Source organism: Opisthocomus hoazin, chromosome 5 (genome assembly GCF_030867145.1).
Source record: "Opisthocomus hoazin isolate bOpiHoa1 chromosome 5, bOpiHoa1.hap1, whole genome shotgun sequence".
NCBI classification, from domain to species: Eukaryota; Metazoa; Chordata; class Aves; order Opisthocomiformes; family Opisthocomidae; genus Opisthocomus; species Opisthocomus hoazin.
The window spans coordinates 27,930,796-27,956,607 of record NC_134418.1 but is presented as its reverse complement, the minus strand read 5'-3'; the positions used below and the strand labels follow the sequence as shown (position 1 = coordinate 27,956,607).

Genomic DNA, 25,812 nt, shown 5'->3' with positions numbered 1-25,812 from the left:
TGCTCCCTGCTCGTAGGGTCACTGGGCGTGTTTATCCACTTTCATATAGCGTTGTATTACGGGGTTTGTTTTTAACCACTATTTGTTATGTTGATCATTTTATGTGTACGTTATTTGATACAATGGACCAATTCATTTCCTAATATGATTTTCAAGCGAAAGTCTTGAAGTAGTCAGTCTCAGAACTCTTCATGAAACTGTTTCTTAATGAAATTATTTTTTTCCTAAGCAGTGACGTAATTTAATATTAACTAAACTAATTTTTCCTAGTATTTTATTTTTAATTGCTTCCCAGTTGAGATTCTGCAGGGCTAGATATAAATATGAAACACTTCAGTTACTAGCTCAGAGATAGTTGCAGTGCACCGAGAGATAGGTACAGTAGGACTGTTGTAATACTAAAGTAAGAGTTATAACTCTGTAGAGTGCATTTCTTGTTTGCACATAACTGAGAAAGTACCCTAAATCTAAGGTTATGGTTTCTTTTACTTTTTAGAAGTGGATTTTTTTGGTCTTTCCTGAACCGGGGAAGTTTTCAGTAAGGAACAAAGGAGCCCTTGCTCCTCCCCTTCTCAGTATGAAAGCCAAACCACACAACTCGGATTGGCCAAATTCATTTTTAGATTAGAATACATTTGCATTCAGACTTTAATTTAGTTCTACCCTGCAGGAAAGAGTCAGTCAGTTACCGTGGTCCTTTTGGGCTGACATGATTCTTGGCTTTGCTTAAATTATTGATTATAGCAAGGGGAGGGACTTTGCGATGAGAACAGCGCTCTCACTAATAGAAGCCTTTCACTAAATCAATTTCTACCATTGCTGCAGTGCACCTTCGGGGAGTTGGAGGTTAGCAGCCTTAAGAAGAATTTTGTCTTCAAAGAGTGGATCTTTGCCGTACATTTTTCTAAGCCTTTTCTTTTTGTGTTTATACAGGCAGCTACGGAGAAAAAAAACCAACATAAATGCATTTCCAGGGCTGGACTTGCAGGGTGAGGGGCTGTTCTGGTCCAAAGTTGAGCTGATTAAATCTTGATGTGATTGATATCTAAAGGCTTGCGGGCTGAAAGTACTGTTTCAAAAGCTTGTCTCCTGAGCAGAGTCAGTCAGAAAATACATCAATGTCTTACAAGCTGGAATCAATTCAGTAGAGAATGCACTGTATGCACACGCTGCTGTAATTCCTGTATAGCCATCTCTCTCATTTTTTCCTGGCTTATTAGAAAACGCAGTGATTTCTGTGGTCAACATAGGGTGTTTCCTCTGTTACGTCTACCAGCAGTTGAATGGGGATGGCTTTTCTTTTCTCCCACCTAAAGCGCCATTTCTCGTTAGACTAATTAAATAAGTGTCTGTTTAAACATAGCAGTGTATTTTCCCATATTTGAGTTGAAGATGCTACACAGAAGGAGAATATGAGCTGTTGGGACATGTACACAGCAAACTTAAAGGATGCTGGTAGCAGATCAGTACATGTTGAACTATACGGGAGCATCTAGTAACTGTAAGTAACACTGGTTTTCTATTTTACTTTTGCGTAGCTCTGGATATTGAATACAATTATTATATCTGTTAAAAATTTTACTCAGTGGAAGACCAGCTGGTATGTGACAGCTGAAGTCACAGAGTGCATGGTGTGCAGTTAGTACTGTAAAGGTATCCTTCTGAATGCTCATCATTTCAGTAGTGAATTGACAAGTGATGTTTTACACTTGTGATCCATAGAGCTCGAAGGTTTTTACATAGGTTTAAAATCCGTTATGATCCGGACTTCTAGTTTCTCCTTCACACGTCACAAATTCCTCCCCTGGGACAGCTTTATTTTCCTTGCAGTCAAAGGGAAGAAAAAAGTGTGTCTAGATAATGTAAGAGCAGTACCCCTAGTCATTCCCTAAAGTTCAAGGTAAAGCAACTTTTGATCTGCTGAATGAGGTTTTGTGGGTTAGAAATGTGAGAGTTGATAGCTGGTATTTGATTGAGATCTGTCAAAGAATGTTGACTTGTGTCTTGGATATTTTTTTTGCTCATTTTGCCAGCCCTAAATCAATCAATTTGGCTACGATCTTTTGTCAGAAGGCTGGTTCACACAAAACTTTTACACAATTTCTTATCTTAATTTGTGGAATTTAATTAAATAGCGTAACTGTGTTTCCTCCTTACAAAAAGAAGTAAGGAGAAATAGTGATCTGGTTTGGCTTTTGTAAAATTATTGGAGATTTGGTTCGCCTTTTTTTTTTTTGTAGGCAAGCAAACATCATTTGTCACACTCTGTAGCTGTAGCAGACTTTCAAGATATTTTGAGTTTAACACCAAATGTTACCTTATTTTCTTTCTTGCTTAACTAAACCAGAATAATGAGTCTCCCTTTTTTGCCACTGGAGCCTGTCAGCAGATCAGCTAAGGAACTTTGTAGTCTCCTGACTACATTAATTTCCCATGGTTAATTGTGCTGAAACGTAACCAATGCTTTTTTAACAGAGAGATCTGAAAGGTAGGAAGAAGACATCAGAAAAATAGACATTTTAGAGTTAAGCTTCCACTGGCATAAGTAGAAAGTTTATTTGATTTTTTTTTTCATACAGGATTGTTTTCTCTCCTCTAAAATAGGTGTTCTGGGCTTCGTAAAATTATGTTCAGGATATGTATAGGAAACAAGGCCCTTATGCAACTATCAGGATGAATGTATGATCATTAACAGAAGATCCGTTTTCTATTTTTCTCTTGATTTCATGTCATAGTTCAATTCTCACTTTTGTAACTATTTCAGTACTTTAAATATACCAAGTGTACTTCTTTATGGGAAGTTTCTTTTTCCTAAGATTATCTAATCCTATGATTACTTCTCAGGGAAAATGCAGTTTCTTAAAAAATCTCCTCAGGAGCGGGGGGACATGGAAGTTGCCCCGTTCTCTGTTCCTCCCAGTGGCTTCTGTCCATCTCCATTTTGTTTTCAGTTTCAAGGAGCTGGTCCAGAAATCAGTGTTGCACAGTCCACAGGGCTGAACACTTCCCAGAGGAAACCTGCCTTTTCTGGGTGGTCGGGTGTCTCTAATTTGAGAGAGACTGCTGGTAATCTGGGACAAACTTCAGATGTCTCAACACAAAATCAATTGAGCAGCAACTCATGAGGAGTCGTGCTTTCCAAGGAACCATGTGGAGGTGTGGATTGTCTCTCAGGTCTCTCTGCCAGAAGTAGGTAGAGATGCTCTCTACGAGTTTGACCAACATTTCAGCTTCGCTGCTTCCAAATTTTGTGAATGCCAGGGTAATAATTATTTGACAGCATTTAAAAGAAAACCCAGAACCAGACAAAATCTGCTGATTTAAAAGTTGTGCTCCCTGCAGACCACACCCAAAATACTCTAGTAATTATAATTGCTGGATGTATTTTTAACATTTCTTTTTATATATTACATGTTTTTAATTAATTAAGATGCTTTATTAATTATTAATATATACTAATAATTAATTTAAAAGAATATTTATGTATTCAGGTATACAACAGAAGCTTTGCTGTAAGCGAAGGATTACATCTAGCATTTGCAATGTAGATCTCTTGTTTTCCTCTGCTAAACCACCCTGTCTGCGGGCAAGGCAAGGGGACAGACTGAGCACTGGAAGCGGAAAGGCTCTGCAGAAAGGAGGGGAGGGAGTTTTCCAGTGTTACTCTTTACTATTAACACATTTGTTTCACATCCTTTCTTTAATTACACAAGGATGCTCATGGATATCATGTGTTTATAAAGGCTGTAGTACTGAGGAAGAAGGTGGTACTCATGAATAAGTGCTGCAGTTTACACTAAGAAGACAACTGAAAACTACATGAAAGTAAAACTATACATTTTTCTTGGAATAAATGCACCTTGTCCCCAAATGGGAGTCTTAAAAGAATGTGTCTTCAAAAATAAGGATTAATTTTAGGTCATTGTTTATATTTTAGGGTTTTCTTTCTAGTTTTATTTTTTCAGCTTTTTGTGGGGGGAGACATGGGAGATTGTGTAGCTCATAGTGAGAGAGTTTCTTGTTCAGGTTTTTTTTTTTTTTTAATGGACAAGCTGCAATTTTCTTATGATTCAAGGAGCTGGTAATTTTAAAAGTACCAGATATCACAGGACACAATATAAAGTTGTAAAAATTTCTGTCAGAAATACTGAAAATGAGCATTAAGTTCACAAGAGTAATGTTTCATTTCTCTAGTGTTTTAAAAGTAAATTTTTTGAGAGGGATGAGCCTTGCAGCTTGAATTCTGCAACAATGAACAAATCTACTACCTCACTAGGTAATATGCTAAAGTCTTTTGATGGGATGTGCTTTGTTATTTTATGACTTGCTGATGGGTGTAAGGTGGTGGTCAGAGTTTAGAAGAGAGAGAAAGCTCGCTTTGCTTTCTCCTTCTGGTAGTGTCACTGCAAATGGGTCAGTGTAAAGGCCACCAGATGAGGTTATTTTGACTAGTTATTTTTTTTTGGCTTATCACTTTAAAGATGCTATGTCAGGTTTTGTATATTGTGCTGGCTGCAGTCCCTTATCTGGGCTAATTCTGTTTTCAGAAAGCGGCAGGATTCACTGAGAATTCATTATCAGTGCAGAAACAGTGAATTTCTAACCAGCATCTCACATCCAGTTGCTGTCATCTCTTTCCTATTTCTGAGTTTTTCTGGAATGCAAATAATACAAGGCAAGCAAGACTGTAAACATTTACTGGCATAAGAGCTCTTTTGAACTGTAGTAATTGTCATATGTAAAAGCCTGTAGTTCAAGTGATGTTACTTACCTCTCAAGAGCAGTGAGCTCTGCAGTAGTCACTGGATGAGATCTGCTCTTAGTTACTGCTCTTTGTGGTATTTCTAATATATTCTCCTTTTGTTGTTCGTAAAGATATTTAAACCTGATAGATGTATTGGCCTAGAGAGGAATTTTGATCTATTAGATGGCTCTGTGCAATTTAGTATAAAAGTAGTGGCATCTTCCTTTTAGATACATGTTAATATAAAATCGAAGGTGACGAATGTGTGGGGATAATGATACTCCGTCCCATAACTCCTGTGCTGCTGTTGTCATTTGAGGTTATTGCGTATCTCAGGGTAGGAAATTGTGTACCTTTATGAAAAATTGTGGATTTTCCTTCTGGGAATGTATATATATATTGCTTAGAGGAAGCTTGAATGTATCATTTTGAGGGTTCTCATACCACATGTGGCTTTTTAATCTTGACTTAGTGTAGAATCATAGAAGAATTGTTATGGTTACTTTTATCAAAGTCTTTCAATAATGTTTTTAATTCCACTATTTCCGGTGCAAGCTAACATGCTAACTGGAAGCTAGAGCTCACTTTTACAAGAGTTACAGAGGTTACAGGTCCATTTTGTACATCACCATATGGTACATCAGCTTGTAAGAAATGGCTGTATCTGGCGGACCTTAGGCTACCGTAGCTCTTTGTGGGTCACCTCTGACAGTGGTCAGTAGCAGAAACTTACGGGAGCAATAAAAGTAAAAACCAGGGCTAGCTTAAAGTGGTCCTCCCCCATTACATCTTTTTCACTTTGAGTGGTTGGTGGGTTTAGGGCTTTCAGACTTGGTATGTCATTCATGTTATCTTCTTTAATTGCTCTTGATAGACTTTTCTAACATGAATTTATTTAATCATTTTTGGTCTCATTTGTATTTCTGGCATCCACAACATCCTGTGACCATGAGCTCCATAATTTAATTGTGTTGTATGAAGAAGTACTTCCCTTTGTTATAAAATTGCTCTCCAATAATTTCATTAGATGCCCATTGCTTTTCTGTTATAGGAAGCAGTACATAAGATTGAATGATCATTTGCTTTCCATGCTTGCCTTCTTCCCACCATTCATGATTTTACAGATTTCTGTGACATCCTTCCCTCCTCTCCATCATTCTTCTCCAAGCTTGAGAGTCCTACTACACTTGTCTCTGCCTGCAGAAGCAGTTGTATCTGCCTTTCTGTCTTTTCTAGTTCTGCTAAGTCCATTTTTGTAAGAGGGCACATGGAAGTGCACACTGTGGTAGTTCAACTCTACATTAAAACAGTTGGCATAAGGATTTTTGTCTTGATCTTAGTTCATAACATATAACTTTTTCAACTGCCAGTGAGTAGCAAGCTGCTATTTTCAGAGAACTCAGTGACCTCAATCCTTCTAGAGTGCCAAAAGGTAATTAATTGCCTGCCATCGTATATGAGGATTTTAAGTAGCAGATCAGAAGAGTAAGACTGAAGGAACTTTAAGAAATTAGTAAAAACCAGGACATGGACATCTGTGTGGTGAAGAAAACTGAAAAGTGAAGACTGTGCATTAGAAAAGCAGCTCTTGAAACCATATGTGTCCTAATCTTGTAGGACCTACTTGCAGCCTTTGTTTTTGCACAGCAACTAAGGTAAATATCAATCCAGAAAGGAGAATCTTCTCATCCTACTTAACTGTGGTTTTCCTGCTTCCCAGGACCACCTGTAGCCCATTGACATGTCCACAAATTGTAACATTTCCATCAAAGACTAGATACTGTTTTTGGCTGAAGAATGAACTGTATTATTACTTGTACATCTCTTGATGTTTTACTGTTTGTGACAACTTGTGATGACAATCAGCTGTGTCTTTTCCATAGTGGTAATAGATCTACATGGCTCATGGTACATCCTATACTGGAGATCTTTTGTGTGTTGTTTTTACGGTGCTTTGGCATGTTTACATTCTTACCAAGCAGGTGTGTGTTTTGAGGGAGATTCTAGCTTAGGTTTCACAGTAAAGGAAACTTTTGAAAGTTGTTATATTCTGGGCATATGCAGCTTTAAGGAGAGTTTGTCCTCAAGTTTTTAAAGCGAGTAGCTATTTTGCTAATATACTTATATATATGTTTGCTAATGTACTTAGAATAGAAGGCAGTGCTAACTGCAAGTGAAATTCTGTTGTGGTTCTGCAGAATTGTAAAATTAATCCTCCTTTTTTCTCTCTCAAATGCTTGTCCGACATAGGACTCCAGTTGTGGTGTATTAGGTTTGTTTCCAGCTACTGTTTGCTAAGTTAGACTTACCAGGATGATCAGTGACATGGTTATTTTTCTGAATTTTCTTCTAATTCTTGTTAGTGGTTATTTCAGAGATACTATTTCTGTCTCCTTAAATGTAGATTTCTGAATCTAGTTTCAGTTGTGTGTATAAATCCATCTCCGAGACAAATAAAAAAAGTGCTGGAGTGCCCTGAATTAGATGTGAGAATGAAAATTATGATATTTCTAGTGCTACATGGATGCTTGCAAAGATGATTAACGTCTCTGAGTTTGCTTAATACCAAAACATATCTGGACAATATGAATAAAGATTTGATAAGAAGTTTGTACCAATGTTTCCCTTGGGAGGTGGAATACAACCAGCTCCCCTGACGCTTGCACCTGCTGTCAGAAGCCCCTCTTCATAAAGTCTTCCCACTGTCCATGCTATACGTTGCGTTTCATATGTGGCTCTGTGCGATGTGCAGGAGAAGACTTAGTTCAACTGAAACAAAATTACTTTTGAAAAGGTTAAAGTTTTTTGTCATTTTTTTTTTAAAAAGTCGCAAAGCTTGAAGGCTGCAAGTGGAGCTGAACTCACATCTTACAAGGCCTCACGCAGCCTTTAGCTGCCTGATGTGCCCGAGCTTCTCCCTTAGCATCTTTCCTTGCAGGCAAACTGTAGGCCCTGAGGGCCAATGCGTTACTTCCTATGCTTGTGCAATATTTCATGCTTATGTGCCTCTGATGGTAAAGAGAGGATTTTTGCCATAACATCTCCCTTCCCTTCACTGCTGTAGCAACATGAAATTAATTTGGAGGTGGGGAAACATTAGGTCTTCGGCTGCTGTGTTGGAAAATAAAGGAGCCTTCAGTTTGTTCTCTAGTGCACATTTGGCTACAGCTTTAAAGTGGCAAACCAATCCATTATATAGATCATTAGAAGTAACTTTCTGGCGTTCGCTGATTGTACTAAATTGGGTAGGAATTACTTTTTTACCACATCAGGAAGAGCAGGCCTTTGTGTGGGAAGGAAGGGGACTCTGGCACGTGGACACACCAGAGGACGGTGACTGGTCTCTGTCTGTGCTCCTTGACCTTCTGGTTGCTGTTTGAGTGCAGGGAGCCTGCACAGATCCCGGGCAGTATGCAGAGTCTGGCCATGACCTTGGGCAAGTTACTTAATGCATCTCAGGCCTTTCCTCCTACCTCTGCCCAGCTTTGTTCAAAATGGGAGTTGCACTCTCCTGCCTTGCAAGGTAGGTATGAAAATGAAGTTGTTGTTGTTTTCACAGAATCACAGAATGGTAGGGGTTGGAAGGGACCTCTGTGGGTCATCTAGTCCAACCCTCCTGCCGAAGCAGGGTTACCTACAGTAGGCTGTAGAGGACCTTGTCCAGGCCGGTCTTGAATATCTCCAGAGAAGGAGACTCCACAACCTCCCTGGGCAGCCTGTTCCGTCACCCTCAGAGGGAAGAAGTTCTTCCTCATGTTCAGACGGAATTTCCTATGCTTCAGTTTGTGCCCATTGCCCCTTGTCCAGTCACCGGGCACTACTGAAAAGAGCTTGGCCCCATCCTCCTGACACCCACCCTTCAGATATTTGTAAGTCTATATTAGGTCCCCTCACAGCCTTCTCTTCTTTAGGCTGAGCGAGCCCAGCTCCCTCAGCCTTTCCTCATAGGAGAGATGTTCCAGTCCCCTCACCATCCTCGTAGCCCTCCGCTGGACTCTCTCCAGTAGCTCCTCATCTTTCTTGAACTGGGGAGCCCAGAACTGGACAGAGTACTCGAGATGAGGCCTCACCAGGGCAGTGTAGAGGGGAAGGAGAACCTCCCTCGACCTGCTGGCCACACTCCTCTTAATGCACCCCAGGATCCCATTGGCCTTCTTGGCAGCCAGGGCACTCTGCTGGTTCATGGTCAACCTGTCGTCCACCAGCACACCCAGGTCCCTCTCTGCAGAGCTGCTCTCCAGCAGGTCCACCCCAAGCCTGTACTGATGCATGGGGTTGTTCCTCCCCAGGTGCAGGACCCTGCACTTGCCTTTGTTGAACCTCATCAGGTTCCTCTCTGCCCAACTCTCCAGCCTGTCCAGGTCTCACTGAATGGCAGCACAGCCTTCTGGTGTATCCACCACTCCTCCCAGCTTTGCGTCATCAGCAAACTTGCTGAGGGTACATTCTAACTCTTCATCCAGGTCATTGATGAAGAAGTTAAACAAGGCTGAGCCCAGTACTGACCCCTGAGGGACACCACTAGTTACCAGCCTCCAACTAGACTCGGCGCTGCTGATGACAACCCTTTAAGTTCTGCCATTCAGCCAGTTCTCAATCCACTTCACCGACCACTCATCCAGCCCATACTTCCTGAGCTTCCCTAGGAGGATGTTATGGGAGACTGTGTCGAAAGCCTTGCTGAAGTCGAGGTAGACAACATCCACGGCTCTCCCTTCATCTACCCAGCCAGTCATGTCATCGTAGAAAGCTATCAGATTGGCATCTAGAGCGTCTGCTGCACTGTATGGGAAGCCATTCATCCGCATGGACTGAGGGATGAGCAGAACTTGCATCTGAGATGGGAAATGGCTGTTCAATTGCAGTTGTTTTTTCTTGAAGTACAACATTCGACTTCAGAGAGTAGATTCGTAGAATCATAGAATAGTTTGGGTTGGAAGGGACCTTTAAAGGTCAACCAGTGCAACCCCCCTGCACTGAGCAGGGACACCTTCAACTAGATCAGCTTGCTCAGAGCCTTGTCCAGCCTGAGTGTGAATGTTTCTGGGGATGAGGCATCCACCACCTCTCTGGGTAACCTGTTCCAGTGTTTCACCACTCTTGTAAAAAATTTCTTCCTTATATGTAGTCTAAATCTACCCTCTTTTAGTTTAAAACCATTACCTCTTGTCCTATCACTACATGCCCGTGTAAAAAGTCCCTCTCCAGCTTTCTTGCAGGCCCCCTTCAGGTACTGGAAGGCTGCTCTAAGGTCTCCCTAGTGTCTTCTCTTCTCCAGGCTGAACAGCCCCAACTCTTTGAGCCTATCTTCACAGGGGAGGTGTTCCATCCCTTTGATAATCTTCGTAGTCCTCCTCTGGACCCACTCTAACAGTTCCATGTCTTTCCTGTGCTGAGGGCACCAGAGCTGGACACAGGACTCCAGGTGGGGTCTCAGCAGAGCAGAGGGGCAGAATCACCTCCCTCGACCTGCTGGCCACGCTGCTTTCAATGCAGCCCAGGACACGACTGGCTTGCTGGGCTGCAGGTGCACTTTGCCAGCTCATGTCCAGCTTTTCATCCACCAGTACCCCGAAGTCCTTCTTGGCAGGGCTGCTCTCAGTCCCCAGCCTGTATTGATCCTGGGGGTTGCCCTGGCTCAGGTGCAGCACCATGCACTTGGCCTTGTTGAAGCTCATGAGGTTCACACAGGGCCACTTCTGGAACTTGTCCTGTCCCTCAGATGTGTCAACTGCACCCACTCAGCTTGGTGTCATCTGTAGACTTGCTGAGGGTGCACTCCATCCTGCTGTCTGTGTCATTGATGAAGCTATTAAACAGTACTGATCCCAGTATGGACCCCTGGGGGACACCACTTGTCACTGATCTCCATCTGGACATTGTGCCATTGATTGCTACCCTCTGGCTGTGACCATCCAACCAGTTCCTCATCCACTAAGTGTCCACCCATCAAAGCTTTATCTCTTCAGTTTAGAGAGAAGGATTTTGTGCGGGACTTACAGTCAAAGGCCTTACAGAAGTCCAGATAGATCACATCTATAGCTCTTCCCTTGTCCGCTGGTGTGGTCACTCCATCACAGAAGGCCACTAGGTTGGTCAGACAGGAGTTATCTGTGGTGAAGCCATGCTGGCTGTCTCAAATCACTTCTCTGTCCTCCATGTGCCTTAGCATAGCTGCTAGGAGGATCTGTTCATGATCTTCCCAGGCGCAGAAGTGAGGCTGACAGACAGGTGGTTCCCAGGGTCCTCCTTTCTACCCTTTTTAAAAATGGGTGCAGTGTTTCCCTTTTTCCAGTCACCAGGGACTTCACCTGACTGCCATAACTTCTCAAATTTCATGGAGAGTGGCTTGGCAACTACATCAGCGATTCCTTCAGGACTCTGGGATGCATCTCATCAGGTCCCCGTCATCAAGACTTATGTATGTTCAGGTTCCTCAGGTGGTCTTGAACCTGATCTTCTCTTACAGTGGGAAGGAGTTTGCTCCTCCAGTCCCCATCATGCAGTCCATCCACTTGAGAGGTGTGGGAAGAGAGACTGCAAGTGAAGACCAAGGCAAAAAAGTTGAGTGCCTCAGCCTTCTGCTCATCCATTGTTACCAGTTTGCCAGTCTTGTTCATCAGGGGTGGTACGCTTTCTTTGACCTTCTTCATCTGGCTGACATACCTGTAGAAGCCCTTCTTGTTATTCTTCGCATCCCTTACCAAGTTCAGCTCCAGCCACGCCTTGGCCCTCCTGACCCCATCCCTACACAACCGGGCAGCATCCCTACACTGCTCCCAAGATACCTGTCCCTGCTTCCACTGCCTGTGCAGTTCCCTCTTGCCCTTTGGTTTGACCAGCAGGTCTCAATTCAGCCATGCTGGTCTGTTCCCTTCCTTGCCTGACTTCTTACAGCTGGGGATCGAGAGCTCTTGCACTTTATGGAAAGCATCCTTAAAGATCTGCCAACTCTGTTCTGCTCCCTTGTCCCTGAGGGCAGTTTCCCAGGGGGTCCTGCTGACTAACTCCTTGAAGAGCTGGAAGCTGGCTTTCCTAAAATTCAGGGTCCTGACTTTACTCTTTGCCTGACCCTTGTCCCTCAGGCCTGCGAACTCCACCAGTGTGTGATCACTGCAGCCCAGGCTGCCTCCAGTCTTGATGTCACTGATTAGCTCCCTTGTGTTGGTGATCAACAGGTCCAGTATCCCATCCCCTCTGGTAGGCACGTCTATTACCTTAAGAATTTATCCTCCATGCACTCCAGAAGTCTCCTGGACTGCCTACAGCTCACCGTGCTGCTTTTCCAGTAGATATTGGGGTGGTTGAACCACCCCAGCAGGACGAGAGACTGTGAGCCCAAAGCCTCCTGGAGCTGGAGTAAGAAGGCTTTGTCAGTAGGCTCCACTTGAGCAGGCAGCCTGTAGTAGACACCAGCCACAAGGTTCACTTTGCTGCCTCGGTCTCTGATTCTTACCCATAGGCTTTCGACCTGCTCATGGCTATTCTTCAGAGACAGCTCTTCATACTGTATTCATTTCTTGATGTAGAGGGAAACCCCTGTGCCCTTCCTTCCTCGCCTGTCCCTTCTGGACAGCCTTTAGCCGTTGATAGTCGCGCTCCAGTCATGGGATTCATCCCACCAAGTTTCAGTAATGGCAATTAGATCATAGCTTTCTAGGTCATAGCAGCATGGTGGCTTCCAGCTCCTCCTGTTTGTTGCCCATGCTGTGTGTGCTGGTGTGGAGGTACTTCAGTTGGGCTACTGGCTGTGTCACCTTCTCAGAGGAACACCCCTTCATTCTTTTGAGGTATTTCACAGGTGTTTCCCTGATGTTCCCTGTTACCTCAGGAGTCCCCAGCTCATCTCTGTAAGACTTCAGGTGTGCTGTAGTGTAGCCAGCAAGTCTCAGAGCAACAGACTGAAGGCCCTCACTAGCACCCCATCACTGTAACCTTGGCGTGTCATCCCACAGCTGTCATGGGCAAGCCTGCTATTATCCCCTTCCCCCTTCAACTCTAGTTCAAATCTCTGTCAGTGAGCCCTGCTTGCTTGTGAGCAAAGACCCTCTTCCCCCGTTGAGAAAGGTGAATCCCACTGAATGCCAGCAGACCTGGTGTCGTGTAGACCATCCGATTATCAAAAAATCCAAAATTGTGGCAGTGACGCCAGCCACGGAGTCATGTATTAATAGACTGGGTCGGTCTATTTCTTCCAATGTCACTGCTGGCAACTGGAAGGAGAGAGGAAAAAATTACCTGTGCTCTGGATTCCCTTAGCTACTGTGCCAAGGCCCTGAAATCTCTTTTGATCGCCCTTGGACTACGTGTTGCAGCCTCATGACCACCCCCATGGAAGAGCAGTAATGGATAATAGTCTGAAGGCTGTACCGGGCTAGGAACTTTCCTAGCAATGTCCTTAACCTGGGCCCCAGGGAGGCAGCAGAATTCCTGAAGAGGAGGGTCTGACCAGCATATTGCACCTTCTGTTCCCCTCAGAAGGAAGTCACCTACAGCTATAAAGCATCTTTTCTTCCTTGTGGAGGTGGTTGTGATACAGGACGTAGGCCTTTGTGACCTTGGCAACACCTCTGGTGTAGATGGACCGTCATCCGCATTGACCGCCCTACCACATCCAGAGCCTCATACCTGTTGTACAGAGGCACTTGGGAAGGTGAGTGGGCACCTGCCACCCCGAGCATGGACTTGCCTCCATTTGCTCTTTTCCTTTAAGCTACTGCCTTCAGCTTGGGGAGAGGAGGATATAGAATCCCCTTAACTTGTTTTTTTTCCCTGGTGGCTGTCCCTGTTTCAGTCTCAGGGAGGGCAGAGCATGGTTCCACCAGTCTAACTCTTTCTCAGACTCCCTGATGCTCCTTAACCTTTCTGCTCCCTGTCATAGCTCTGTCACCAGGCTGAGCAGATCAGCCGCCTGGACACACCTCACACAGCTCTTCTCGCTATGCCGTCCATTAACAGTGAAAGGCTCTGGCCCTCCCTGTAGCCTGGGACCTGGACAGCTGCATGGTTTCATGGGAGCTCTGTCTGGGTTGCCACATCCATTCTGGCAAGTGCAGAGGACATGACTTTCCGCTGGGTGGAGACCAGAGCTGAACTCCTTCAGAGAGGGCGATGACCAGCCATTGAACTTACCTCTTGAGCTGGTAGGATGGCTCTGCCCTCCCTGCGTGCCTGTAACTCCATTGTAATTGAATTTTATGTTCTATTTTCATTGAATCATTAAATTCAGAAAAAGGATTTTCTAACGCGTTTGCACAGTGCTGTAAATGAAGCTGTCAAAGAAAAGCAATTTTAGTTAAGCCGCCATTTGAATGGTATGTCTGTGCCACTGGCCAGCTTCACTGGCTTTTAATTAGCCAATCATATGTACGTAACTCACTAATGACCATTTCTATAAAATTTTACACTATATCAATACATTTATGCAATACATTCTCCAGAGAAGTACATTCCTTTCTTTCTTTACGTTGTTCTCTCCTGAAGTCAGTAGGCTTCATCATATTTTAGATGAAGAAAATTATCATTTGCCCAATACCTGACTTCTTATGCAAATTTCTTTTTTCTGCAGTTCCTATTTGAAACAGAGAAGAAAATAGTGCCTGCTAGTCAGATTCCTTCTTCCATGCTCTAGCTTACTGCTTCTGTCATTCAGATTAGAGAGATATGCACTAATGTCACCACATTTAAACTATCGAGGCTCTTTCTATTCCTCAGTTGAAACAAACCTGATAAAAGTGTGGAGTCCAAGCCTGTTGCGAGTACCAGGACTTGATGGCAAGTGTATCACAGCAAAGTAAAGGAATAACACTGTCTATCTGTCTGTCTGTCATGGTGTGTGTCAAGTTAGAGTAGCACCTGCTACTAGCAGAAGGTCTAAGGGAGATGGGACCCACTTGTGTCTACAGCCAGTCCCAGCAAAACAGAGAGTTACAGGTCAGGAGATACTGAACTTTGTAACGTTTAATGCTTGTAAAAGAGAATCTCACTTGGAAATAAAGCGTTATGGTGCAGCAGTTCCTGTGTGGAGAGCTGAGGCTGTTGAGGTGACCATACTGCTGTATGCCATACATTGATGCAGCGTCTCTTCCTGCTCTGCAGGCACCTTGCATCTTGAAGTCACAAGGACATCTGTGTTTGACTGCTTTTTGTGTCAGTATTTATAGCCTGAATCTTTCTGTTTTGTGTGATTACTCTGGATTATATGTGTTCATTTCCTGAACAGTGTCTCTTCTGTAGATGGTTTGACACTTAACATATCGATTCGCTTTGAGGGAACAGGAGAATCAGGCTCTTTGTTATGGTAGAGAAATACATAAATTCAGAGCTGCCACCAAAGTGATTTTTCTCTGTTTTTTTCTGCCAGATGGTTGGCTGCTGTTGTTGAGACAGCTAATTTTTGTGAGGGGAAGGAAGGCTGGACTCTGCACATGTACAGTTTGCTTTTACTGGGCCTACTGTGCAGTGTGTCTGCTGGTGTGACAGTGCATGTGCAGGCTTTGCTCTGTGAGTCCGGCAGTCCCTTGGCTGAGATGGCCGTGTAATTTTTCTTCTTTAGACCAGACAAAACCCCCCTTCTAAAACAATACGAAGCAGTTAAATAGGCTATGAACCCAGAACACAAGATTGTGTGCTGCAATCCTTCTCTGTGTGGGGAAGGTCATGGGAAGAAGAGACACTGTGCCAAAAAAAATACCAGAACAGCAGATGCAGATTGCTGCTGGACTGTTTTAGCCATGAAAGCTAACGCACAAGACCATTTTTAGTCATTTGCTAATGAGGAAGAAGATACTGGTCTGGATGAATTATTTATTGCTTAGAGTCCTCCATGATAAGGAGGACCCTTGTTGTGCAATCCCACAGTGCACGATCACAGTGGGTTTAGACCAAGTTAGAGGTACACTCTGTTGTGTGTTGGACTATTGTTAATTTTAAGTAAAAGCTTTTGCCATCTAGTGGAAAGAACAGAGAACTGGCATTTCAAATAAGCAAGAAATACACTAATATGGGTAGTATACAAAGTGTATTTATAAGCAGGAATAACTCCCTAGAACAGTAGCAAATTGTTCTGACTTCTGTGGAAATGAGTAGGTAGAAATCCTCCAAGGTAATGATGCATTTTGTTCACATAGTGATTGACACTGTATCTCATTTAAGCACAAAGTTGGTGAACAGAGCATTCATTTGTATGCTGCTCTCACTTGTTTGGGACTCCTTTTCATTCCACACCGAAGTATACCTGCCTGCTGCTCCCTGGATCCTGGGCTTGGCCAGTATGCTTTGAATGCCTCTGTGGTGGCTCACTCTCCCCAACAGTGTGGTGGGAAAGAGGATCGAAAGCGCAAAAGTGGGAAAAACTCATGAGTCAAGATAAAGACAGCTTAATACGTGAATTAAAAAAAAAAAAAAAAAAAAGTGACACAAACACAATCACTGACTACCTCCCACCAGCAGGCCGATGCCCAGCCAGTCTCAGGCTGAGGGCAGAGTGAGAAACAGAAGTTCTTGGCCCTATGCAGGCACTGCTCAGCAATAGCTAAAGCACTGGTGTATTTTTAACACTTCTTTTGGTCACAAATGCAAAACACATTCTTCTTTCAGTGAAGAATATTTAACTTCATCCCAACCAGACCAAGTACAGCCTCTTAGTTGCCAAAGTCTTCTACTGTTCATCAACCCCCTTATCAAGAGATGGCAATCTCATCACACAGTAAAGTTTGTGCAAGAGCTGTAGGATGTGTCTCCACTACAGCACTTTCAGGTAGCAATTCATCAGCCTTTGCTCCAGCTGAGGTGGTCCTTCTTCTATGTCCGTCATTTCATGTCGCCACCACTGCTCCAACTGGCTAAGCAGTCACCCTCCTCCAGGAGGGACGGGTCTTCCCAGAGCCTGGCATCTTCCTGGTCCACATCTTCTGCCACGACAGCCCTCTTGAGACAGCAGTTCAGGTCGTCTCTAAGTCTTCCTTCCTTCCTTTGCTAGACTCTGCTTGTTTCGTGGCTGGATGTGTTTGGTTGGTGAACAGGCTAGTCCTCTTTTTCTTACCTATTTTTGGATCATTCTCCAGGAAGGAACACATGGACCATTCCTCATGGTCTTGCTGCGGTACTTTTCCCCATTTGCTGCTGCTATTAGCATCAACTCCTGTAAATGCAAGCTGCAGTGCTGGTTTCTCATGGCTGGACCTTGGGCTGTATTGCCCCTGAGCAGACACCTCACAGAGCCCCAGAATTCTCCCACATTAGTAGGATGGGTAGTGCCATCTGGAGTACTTGTCCAGGGCTGTCATCAACAGTTCTTCTGAACTCCTCTCCTGAAGTCACTTGCCCTTGGTTTTCTTGGTTATTGTGCTAGTACTTTGGTCCTTATGTCAACAGCTTGGTGCTTGGTGATTGAAAGGTAGAAGCCAGGACATCAAAACGAGTTGGTTTAGTGGTGTGGTTTTTTCCCTAAATGTTGACAAATCTGCTTTCCTCTGTCTTCCTGAAGATTAGTCATCTCTGCTTGAATGCCTTGTATGCCTGTGGTAACTCATGATTTATACAGCAGCACGAAGATCACATCACACAGAAAAAATAGTACAGGCAATTCATCCCAAGCTTTCTTAGGATTTTTAAGTCAGTCGTTTCTGATTATGGTTTATATTCCAGTTGATCAAAATGGCAATTCATTTTAGGACAGATTCTGTCTGGTTACATGCATGCCTGTAAATCCCACATTTCAGCACTTTTTCCTGGAACCTGTTTGAGAATCTTCCTCTCCCCGAACGCATGCGGCTGATTCAGCGATTCGGCAAGGAGGATGACAAGGTTGTCATGACAACCAGTTGCACGCTGTGAGAAAAGATGATGCCAAATGACCAGCTTCTGGCTGTTTATCACTCCTTGTTGAGTAATGTTCCCCAAATTAGGCAGGCTTGTCTGATTTATAAGTACTTGTCCTAGTGGCTTGCAGTTTTGCTGCATTTGTTTCCGAGATAGCGTTCATGCTTCTTGGAGTGGTGCTGACTACCTGCTGACCGTCATTGTTGTGAATTATGAGAGTAGGTGCTACTGTTAATTATGCTGTAGTGTGTGCAAAGTGAGGAGACAATTTGTCTTTGGGGTCTTTTTTTTGTTAAACCTGAGAAACTTAAACTTGTGCATGGAGCCCACTACAGGAAATACACGGAATAAAAGTGTTCAAGGCCTGTCAAGTTTCTGTTGTGCTGTTTAATGGAGGATGCTCCTTTAACTTTGTTTGCCTTCACTCATTAATACAACATGTCTTCCCCTCCCTTGCAGTGCCTGTCTTGATCTTCACTGTGTGCACGGAGTGGAGTGGGGGAGGAATATGCTCCCTTTAGGATCAAATCATGGATCTGCTGAAGTCATCGGCATGTTCTCAAGAAGACTAAGTTTGTTTTCTAAGTGGCTTTCTTTTCCTTTGGTTTTGCTTTTATTTAGGCCCAGAAAGCAGAAGGAAAGCATTTTTATTACAAGATTTTGGAAGTTCAGAAGAGGAGAAAACACTTTCCCCCATCCCTTTCCTTTTTAATAAAACCTTTTTATGCTCCTGTCTGCCCAGTTGCTTTCTTGTGCTTCACTTCGTGTGCCCAAAAGGACAGCATCTGTAACATGCACGTGATACTGTGGGCCAGCTCTTTATTATGCTTCATCCCAGCAGTGAAGAAAGCCATCAGGTTTGAAGCTAGTGGTTTCCCATTGCTGCCTGAACACTAGGACGACATGTTGGATCCTGTTGCCATCCCATTCTTTGCGATTTTTGACATAGGAGGCTTTGGTGCAGATCTATTTACAAACAAGGCACTTTTTGGTTTGAATTCCTTCATTTACATTGTGCACCCACTGCTGGAATGTGAGCCTTGGGAGGGCCAGAGACTCAGAAGGGAATTTATAGATTTGTTATTAGCTAGATTATTTTTCTAGGTTTGGAAAACTCTGGAAGTGTTCCTGTTTGGACCCTAGTGCTTCCAGCCTAGACGCTGAACACTCCTTTTTAGTTAAGTTTTCGGTGTGGAAATATACTTTTGAGACAGTGGTAGATAATCAAAGTCTAGATCAAATCCTGTGTTTGGATGGTATCCTTTTCATTCGGAGGATCTTTACAAAAGAAAAATTGTTACAAAGCAGCCCTAAGAATTGAGATAATTAGGAGTACAAGAAAGTGAGATCTCTCATCTTTATCTCTGTACAGTACGGGTATTTTATTTCTTAGCCTGTTTAGATAGTGTAGATCAAGTGCTTGCCAGCATTGATGAGCCTTGCAGACAAGTGGTCTCACTTGGGCATTCTCCTACCACGCAGTGAAAGGAGCCCTGGGAAGGCTGACTGAGTATCAGGCACTTCCACTAATGCGGTGGAGCTGCACTGGCATCAGCTGAAGGCTGTGCATTTGCCTCTGCTGCAGCTTCTGAGTAGGCAAAATGAGGCGCGTATGTGTAAATGAATCCCTTAAAAAGCAATATGTCCCTTTAATGATGCAATGATACCTCTCAGATTTCCCTGAATATATTTTCTGTCTTACTATGGGTGTACCTTGCTGCTCTCTTCCAGTTTACCAAACAAGTGCTTTTAACCTGTGAAATAACACAGTTAAAATTGTCCTGTGACATAGGTGCTATTACTATGCACCTCCCAGGTACAGTTTCCAGCACTCTGATGGCTCTGTGCAGCCCTTTCACAGTCTCTGTTTTGAATTCATGTAGTCTGCCAACCTCAAGCCCTTTGGAGCTGCAGTTCCTCCTATGCAAGAGTATTCTTCTTGGCCATAATTCAGTGCCCTAGCCGTGCTGGTTGGTGGGATGTGTTTTCACCTGAAGAAGAGCTGTGCATCCAAAATACGTCTCTCTTTCCAAGTACATCTCCCAGTTCAATGCAAAATTTATTGCATTAGACCCATCGCCTTGCTTGAGAGTGTTTTGTTCAGGAGTTAGGTTTGCTTAGTCTTTAGTAAACCAGGTTTGAGGCTCTGGTTCCCTAAGCAGAGAGGCGCTGACTCTTTGGTCTTCATCCCTAGCACCTTGTTTATCGTCACCACCAAGTTCTCTTTGAAGTAGAGGTAACATCTGTTGCTGCTTTTATCCATTTTTGTTAGTTTATCTAAATGAAAGCAGAAAGCTTGCTTCTAACAGTCTATTTTAAATTGTATTTTTTGCCCCCATACATTTTCACTGTTGGTGCATTTTTCCTAGAGGTGTCAATTATCAGCTTTTCTTTCTATCACCTAATGTGATCTTTTCCTTCCAGTCCTAAGTAATGTGTAAATACACTAGTCATCTTCCACTACCTTACCTTCAGAAAGGGAAGGAGCTAGATTATGTTCCTTCCAGACAGGAGTGTTGAGGTTTGTTATTGAAATGATGCAGTATTTTTGTAGTCTTTACCAAGAAGAGATTCTGATTAATTTAGCACAAGCACAATGTTATACAGCCAGATTTTAGTACTAGACTGGTGGTAAACCAACTTATGACAACAGTGGGTGGAATATTTGGTTTGTGTTATGCTGATAAATACTGACTTTGCTAAGGACGGTGGAGAAACTGTTTCTGTAGATAACAGAATTTGGTCTGTAGAAAATCAAGCATCTTGCCAATATTGTTCTATTCCACCTTTGTTATAAACAGCAAATCATCCCTGACTGAACATTTTACTTCAGTGTAGTTCTTTCTAAAAAAATAAAAAAGAGTAATTATTGTCTTAAAATTTTTAACACAACTTGCTGTCAAATAAAAATGTATTGTGCTGTACCTTTGCATTCCTGCCCTTCCAGAAAGTGCCTCCTGAGCTCCTGCCGTGCTTTTTCCATCTGTGTTTGTTTCTGAATGACTGCCTTTGGTCTTCAGTGAAACGGATTTCTAGCTGCGCCTGCAGAAGAAAACCTGAACTGGTTAAAAGCTGCTTCAGCTTCATGGCAGTTAGTCTCTCTAATTATGAAATGTCCACAGATTATACCAGCAGAGAACCATGGGGACATAGTCAGGAACGGCAGCTGGAAAGCTGCATTGTGTTTAGATACAGGGCGTACTGTTGGCATCCGTTGTGATGCCACCAATACAGTCTGCGCTCGGTGACTGTTGACCTTGCCTTACACCCCCTGCCTGCTGCGAGGGAACAGTTTGTGGCATTGCAAAATGGTGGAAAAATAAATGGTCTCCATTTACTGCACAAGTCTGTCTGCTCTGAAATACCTTACTGAATGCGGTATTTTTAATTTCTGTTTAATTGAAGAAGGGCTAAAGAGTGATTCATAATGGCAGCAATTTGATTAGTATCGTTTCCCCTGAAACAGCAGTAAAATAAGTGATAAAAATACTAGTTTTGCCAAAGAGCTTGGTCACCAATTACATGTGGTCTTCAGTGAATTATTTATATTATTACCATCTCTTTTCAATATCGTAACTCTGTTTTACTGGATCACCCTCAGATAGTAAGATAATTTGAACTTGAAATAAAAATGTAACTTCTAAAATTTCTAATTATTATGCCAAACTTAGTATCTGAACTATAGCTACAGCTTGGAATTTATCACTGCTCTTTATCAAGTAATTGGCAGAGGCTGACATTTGGAGAAGGGAGTTACAAACAGCAATATATTACATTATATTGGCTTTATCCAGTCCTCTGTAGAATACAAAATTTGTTCACAAAGCTCTCCTAACCAGAATTACCAGTTAAATACGGCTGTGTTTATGGTTTTGTGGAGGTACATCTCTTGCTAAATGTTTCAAAAGAGTGCATTAATAGTTTTGTTTTGTGTAACAGACTTCATTTTTCCTGTATTTTTGAAGTTTTAACTGCACTCCTCGGTTATAGTGATACCGGGGTGAAAGCTGTATTCGTTTTTTTCTATTACAGGCTCCGTGTTTGAGCTATTCAGACAAAAATTCAGACACAAGCATTTATTTCTGAGTAAAACATCACCAGACGATTTCAGCAAGTGGCAATCTCTTCACACTGTTTTACTCCTCTGTACATTTATTAAAAATGGAAACAACTATACCTTGTCTTAAAAAAAAAACAAAAAAAAAAACCCCTTTCTTTGCTACTTTTCTAAAGCCTTACCGGCTTTTCATGAGTTAGTTCTTTCTCTTTATTGTAATTTTTAAAGAGAAATGACTAACATAAATTCGCTGTTGAGTTTTAAAAGCCAATGGTAAGGCATTACAGGCGCTGCTCTCCCCTTGGGCTCTCGCTTCTGACGATTTCATTTTTTCATCATTTGCTCATTCTTTTAAAAACGTTCCTATCATCACTTCGTTGCTGAGTCTCTGAAGAGGTGAAGCGGAGGCTGCATCGTGAGGTGTAGCAGACAGGTTCCGCTCTCTGAGTTCTGCAGAGACTAGTGCCAAAGGTTTTTGGGGCACAGCCCAGTGTTGGACCCCCTAAGAAGGAACTATGGCACCAAATCTAAGCAAGGTTGAGGTAGAGGAGAAAGATCTGGTTTCCCGAGGGACTTGGCAGGTCCTGGTGCAGGAAGGTGGTGGAGGCAGGAAAGCCCAGTGAAGTCCACTCTGTGTTTGTCAGTTTTCCTCGAATGAAGTTAGCTTCTTACCTTAAATCACGTCTTTCATGTTTCTATGTAGTCTTTCATTTTAGTCTTCAAAATTCTCTGTCACGTCTATTTAGTGTAATGTTTTTTTGCCAGAATTGTCCTGTGCTGCTTCCATAATAACAACCCCATGAATAGTTGGTTTGGGGATCTTCCCCTGTACGGACAAGACTTTAGTCTTCTCTCGTTAGTGAGATAAAACTCTTAACTGAACAATGTCAGTCCTCTCTCTGTGACCTGTCATTTCGCCTGACTCTGTCTACTAATTGTGTTGACCTTTAAGCTGGTAGCGCTGCATTTCAGCAGTTGGGTGGTGACAGCTCACAGTTATCTTAGGCAGATTTCCAGGTAGCAGCTTGGCGGTGAGGACTTGCCGACGTGTCTGTGCCAGTGTGGGCAGATCTTGGATAAGAGTTGACCTACCTTGCTAGTGATGGCTCTCATGCACCCTGTGTTTGGACAGGGATAGAAAGTGAGGTGAAGGATCAGCTGCTAGCTGTCTGCCCGGTCTCTGGTGATGAGGACTGACTTTGGACTTCATCACCAGTGTGTATGTAGGCAGTGGAGCCACCCTGTTCAGTAAGGTCTTTCTCCAGAAGAAGAGTTGGTTTTCCAAGGTCTGCCGTGCTGTGTGAATCTGCGTGATGCCTGTGTAAAGATACACCTCGTTCCTGTGCAGGCTTTTGAATCGGTTGCATCTTAAGAATCTCACTCTTTCTTGCCGTAGAAAGACAAGTTATACAGATAATATGAATCCAAGTTTCGTAAAGAAACTTGGTGTCTGCTTTCTCATACAGCTTAGCTACAGTGGCTCTCTTTTATTCTAGTTCAGTATTGGTGTTTTTACTTCTGTTGCTCTGTGCATTTTGTAAAACAAATGTCTTACAGTATAGCCTTCCAGGAGATCGTGGTTTACTGTCATACACATGGTAGATAAACGAACCCCAGTACAAGAGGATACATTCTTTTTGTGAATCATGCTTTAGTCATCTGTTGTAAGCCATGCTTTCTGCATTGTCAGACCAACAGTCCTTTCAAAACCAGAAGCTTTATGAGCAACCATGTGGTCCTGGTTCACTGAAATTTCACCAACAAAAAAAGTGAAGAAGCATCATGGAAAAGGCCAGGAGATTCCAGGTAGAACTTCACCTTGTGGACATGACTGGGAGGGTTTGGAGAAAAGTTCCTGACTGCTGTAAATCTTCTGCCACTGAGGAAGCGTATAGGGCTTAGTCATCCACAGACCAAAAGGGACCATTTCCATGCCATGTTTTTACCTCCAGAATCTTGCAGACAGGAGTTCTTGATTTCAGTTGAAGTCGTCCAGTATGTTCAGTTCTGTTTCCTCTTGGGTTGGTTTCATTCAAGTTGTTTGATGCAGTGTCAACAGAATTGGATTGATGTACAGATACCTGCTTCTTTTCTGCCTGATTTTGTGGCTGGCCCTTTTACAAGAAGATTGAGATTGCAAAGTGTAGCAGGATATATATCGGTATGGTGCCTTCATTTTGTTCTGGGCTCCAAACACTTCTGTGATAAGGGACCATTTTTACAGTGGCCCATGCAACCAAAAGTAGACGCTTTGATGCAATGTCGTTTCATTGAGCGGTTTCTTTCAAATTCAGGGGAGAGTTATTTTACTATGCATAATTCCATATTCAAGTAAAGAAAAGCCATTGGTGCCCTGTAGTAGGTCTCTGACGCCGCAAGCACATCCATCTGTCCTGTCAGATTTTGTGTGTTGACTCTTATTTTTATCTTTCTTGTGCTGTGTCTCTTGCGATGGTTCGTTAGCTTTGACTTGCACACCGAGTGCTTTCATCTGTTCGAACGGTCAGCTGACTGGGGAGGTTTCCCAGTTCGTGCCAGCGGGAAATCAGCCTGTGGAAAGATTATCCCTGACAGTCTGTGTGATCCTGAGGTGTGTTCACAAATAGGCTGGGGGAGACACACAAGTTTCATTCTTCTGAGTAGATCTGCATAGCTTAACATGCGGAACGGTGTTTCGGTCTGAACAGGTGAGATCTGTCTCTGTCCTGTTCAGATGGTCTGTACCTCTGCGCAAGGAGTATGCGGACACCAGCAACGTGCATCTTGTGCACATACGTCAATCATAGTTGTTTTGTGTGGAAAATACAGCTCTTTGAAAGTCCTGAGCTATAGTAATTGAAAAGAAATCTGAAGTTTAATTCCTATTTTGTCTCAGACCACATGCAAACGTATTTTCGTGTATTTTTTACTAATGGACAAGTTCTGAAAGTAAATTAATATTACTTGCGTAGGTGATATTTTCTTATCCCAGAGTGCTCCCAGCTGTTTTAATGTGATTTCCTTCCAAGTGTTCATTCACATACAAGCTATTTTCTTCTCTTCTAACTAAATGCTGCAGAAATGTTGTTAGTTTAAATCTCTGGGTTAGCAATTTTCTCGCTGCTGTGAGTTTTGTCTGCTTTTAATTCAAAGTCATTTCTGTTTAGGTCTTTCTGGTGCATGTCATTACAACAATAAGTAACAGTTATGTTGGTTCCTCTGCACTGATGGTTCCTTTGTTTGTTCAGTTGATTTGTTTGAAAGGAGTGATTTAATGCAGCCATAGCATAACACTTTGCTAACTGTATATTTAAATACATGCGTACGCATACATATGTATGTACAGCAAGGACAGAAGCACTGTCTGTCTTAAAGTGAAGAGAATAACATTTCATGTCCTGGCAATGTTGAAGTATGGCTGTTTAATAATATAAACTGTATGAACCTGATCTGATCTGAAGCTTTGCCTCTCTGCGCAATAAAAGCTTATTATTTTCTTATTCCAGTATGCTCCATGTGTAAATTTTATGAACACTGACACATCTCTTACATGCATCTATAATCCCAGGTAAATGTGGGAATGTCTCTAATTAGATGTGAATTGCTGGTGCATCCTGAAGTTAGTAGGAGGTTTGTCAGTAGAGCCAGGATTTCATCTGTGTTGGCACTGTGGATGAGTTTTTGATTTTTTTTCCTACCCCGTTATAAAACCAATTGAAAACAGTATGTTTGTGACAATCGGGGTGTGTGTAAAATGATTGCTCGGTTCTTTTGTTCTCATAGTTTTGAACAAGCAGTCTTTTAGATGTTGTAAGTAAACCCAATGCGGGTTGTTTCAGTGGTGTGGAGGGGTTTCTGTTTTGATAAGCTGACTTTGATTAGCAGAAATACATGTTCTGCTGCCATGCATTGAGAAGGGAAGATGCTATGATGAAGAGGATGGAGTAAACCATACTCCAAAGATTTTTTTAATATGCTGTGATTTAATGTACTTGGAGCTAAACCTTATTAGAAGAGTTAGTTTAGCTGATGGTATTAGATAGCTGCCATATTAGAACAGCTCTTTGGTTAGTAGTGTGGTTTTTTCCTATCTTCATAGGCCAAGTCAAACCAGACTTTGTCACCTTACTTTGAGCCTCAATAATTCAGTGTGTTTTTCTGGTGTTCATTTGCACAGGAACTGTACAACAGCAGTGCCAGCTGTGCGTCA

The 25,812-nt window shown here is 42.8% G+C and overlaps 1 protein-coding gene across 14 annotated transcripts in view; it reads left to right on the top strand.

Annotated features, from left to right (window-relative positions):
• APBB2 (amyloid beta precursor protein binding family B member 2) overlaps positions 1 to 25,812 on the top strand; it is a 196,126-nt gene that overhangs the window by 101,181 nt on the left and 69,133 nt on the right. The window lies entirely within an intron of this gene.